We start from the raw sequence: 2,389 nt of genomic DNA on the forward strand, positions 1-2,389 counted from the left end.
CGGGCGTTCGCAAGGAGATTGACAGGAAGAGGCCGTTTGTGGGTGGCAACAGACCGTTTACAGGGAGTGTCTGGAAAAATAATCAGATTTGTGTTTATCTCTAAATCAGTCCCAAAATGCATTAATGCAATACTGGCCTGGAGTGCCAAGTGTGATGGCGGTAAGTATACATATAATTCCGCAATATGTGTCAAATAGGCGTCCCTATGCAAAGGAAAAGCCAGTGAAATAAAGTATCTGAAATAAAAACCCTATCACTTCTCTTTTTGTCTGCAAAATCCTTTGATACTGTAACTCAGCCGGATAGCAGGGACGTGCAGTCAGGAGAGGCAGAGCCTCACCTGTCATTCTCCCCATCATACTCAGAGTTCTCACTATTAAAATTATTGGGAGAACACAAAGAAGATAATTCTAACTTATAAGCATCTTCTTTGTATTAATGCAATCGTTTATATAGATAAAACTTACCAGAGTTGCAGGGCTCGTGAAACTGCAGGGAGAGATAGAGGCGGCAGCAGCTCAGCCTCATCTCTCACACTGTTGGACACTGCCTGTACAGATGGGCGGGGCTACACAGCGGCCAATCAGACCGCAAAGAACAGATGACTGGGAGGCATGCCTCACAGTGGAGACGTGCTTGAGCTCTGATGGGCAGCTTGGACTGGTCATGTGACCAATCAAGGAAGTGTATGAAGAGAGACAGACAACGGAGCTGAGCAGCATGGCAGGGGAGGAGGGAAATGAGACCTGCAGTGCCAGCAGCAGCCACCCGTGCACAGTGACTGGGGTGAGTATCAGACATAACCTGTGCGTGCGTGCGTGCGTGTGTGTATGTGTGCGTGTGTATGTGTGCGTGTGTGTGTGTGTGTGTGTGTGTGTGTGTGTGTGTGATATAACATTTGTAGTGAGTGTGGGGACAGGACTGTGTGTGGGGGGCATCTTTAGTGAGTGTGGAGACAGGAGTGTGTGTGTGTGTGTGTGTGTGTGTGTGTGTGTGTGTGTGTGTGTGTGTGCGTGTGTGTGTGTGTGGTATCTGTAGTGATGTGGGGACAGGACTCTGCATGTCTGTGTGTGTGTGTGTTTGTGTGTGTGTGTGTGTGTGTGTGTGTGTCATCTGTAGTGAGTGTGGAGACAGGACTGTGTGTGTGTGTGTTCTGTGGTGAGTGTGGTGACAGGTCTCTGTGTGTGTGGGTTCTGTAGTGAGTGTGGTGACAGGTCTCTGTGTGTGATCTGTAGTGAGTGTGGAGCAGGGCCGTAACTACGTGTGTGCCAAGTGGGCTTGGCACACAGCACAGTTGCCCTGAGGGTGCACGGCCAGCGGCATGTAATGAGTCAAATTGACTCATTACATGCCGCCTGTTCTGTGCTGTGCGCCGCCGCGCTGTGGAGGGAGAAGAGAGCAGCGCCGGGCAGGTGAGAAGGAGGAGGAGGGAGGGGGACTGGAGCCGCAGCAGCGCTATTTCATTGGTAGTAAGCACCTCTGCAGCAGCCCCCTCTCCTTCCGTATTGGCTGCCTGGCACTGCTGTGGATGCTGGGATGTGGTTCCTCTATCCCAGCATCCACAGCAGCGCCAGGCAGCCAATACGGAAGAAGAGGGGACTGCTGCAGCGGCGCTTACTACCAATTACATAGCGCTGCTGCGGCTCCAGTCCCCCTCCCTCCTCCTCCTTCTCACCTGCCTGCACCGAGGAAGCTGCACGAGGAGCCTGTCAGCGGGGAGATGGTAAGTCTCTCTCTCTCTCTCTCTCTCTCTCTCTCTCTCTCTCGGACACCGTGTCTGCCATAATGTGTAAAAAGGGGGCCTGGCTGCCGCAATGTGTAAAAAGGGGGCCTGGCTGCCGCAATGTGTAAAAAGGGGGCCTGGCTGCCGCAATGTGTAAAAAGGGGGTCTGGCTGCCGCAATGTGTAAAAAGGGGGACTGGCTGCCGCAATGTGTAAAAAGGGGGACTGGCTGCCGCAATGTGTAAAAAGGGGGTCTGGCTGCCGCAATGTGTAAAAAGGGGGCCTGGCTGCCGCAATGTGTTAAAAGGGGACTGGCTGCCGCAATGTGTAAAAAGGGGTCCTGGCTGCCGCAATGTGTAAAAAGGGGACTGGCTGCTGCAATGTGTAAAAAGGGGGACTGGCTGCCGCAATGTGTAAAAAGGGGGACACTGGCTGCTGCAATGTGTATAAAGGGGGACTGTCTGCTGTAATGTGTAAAAAGGGGGACGCTGTCTGCTGTAATGTATAAAAGGGTCTCTACCTGGTGTAGTGGCGCTACTGTGCAGCGTAATTTGAATAATGGAGACTACTGTGCACCGTAGTATGAATTGCTATTATTTTGTGCCCACGCCCCTTCCCCATAAAGCCACGCCCCTATATATTTTTTGCGTGACTACGGCACGCACT

General features: G+C 52.2%; 1 long non-coding RNA gene across 1 annotated transcript in view; it reads left to right on the forward strand.

Annotated features, from left to right (window-relative positions):
* Nucleotides 1-602: 602 nt before the first annotated feature.
* LOC134965410 (uncharacterized) overlaps nt 603-2,389 on the forward strand; it is a 25,110-nt gene continuing 23,323 nt past the window's right edge. The window contains exon 1 of the long non-coding RNA XR_010188346.1: nt 603-787. This is a non-coding gene — a long non-coding RNA (uncharacterized LOC134965410). The remainder of the gene's footprint in view (nt 788-2,389) is intronic.

Source organism: Pseudophryne corroboree, chromosome 10 (assembly GCF_028390025.1).
Source record: "Pseudophryne corroboree isolate aPseCor3 chromosome 10, aPseCor3.hap2, whole genome shotgun sequence".
Lineage (NCBI taxonomy): Eukaryota > Metazoa > Chordata > Amphibia > Anura > Myobatrachidae > Pseudophryne > Pseudophryne corroboree.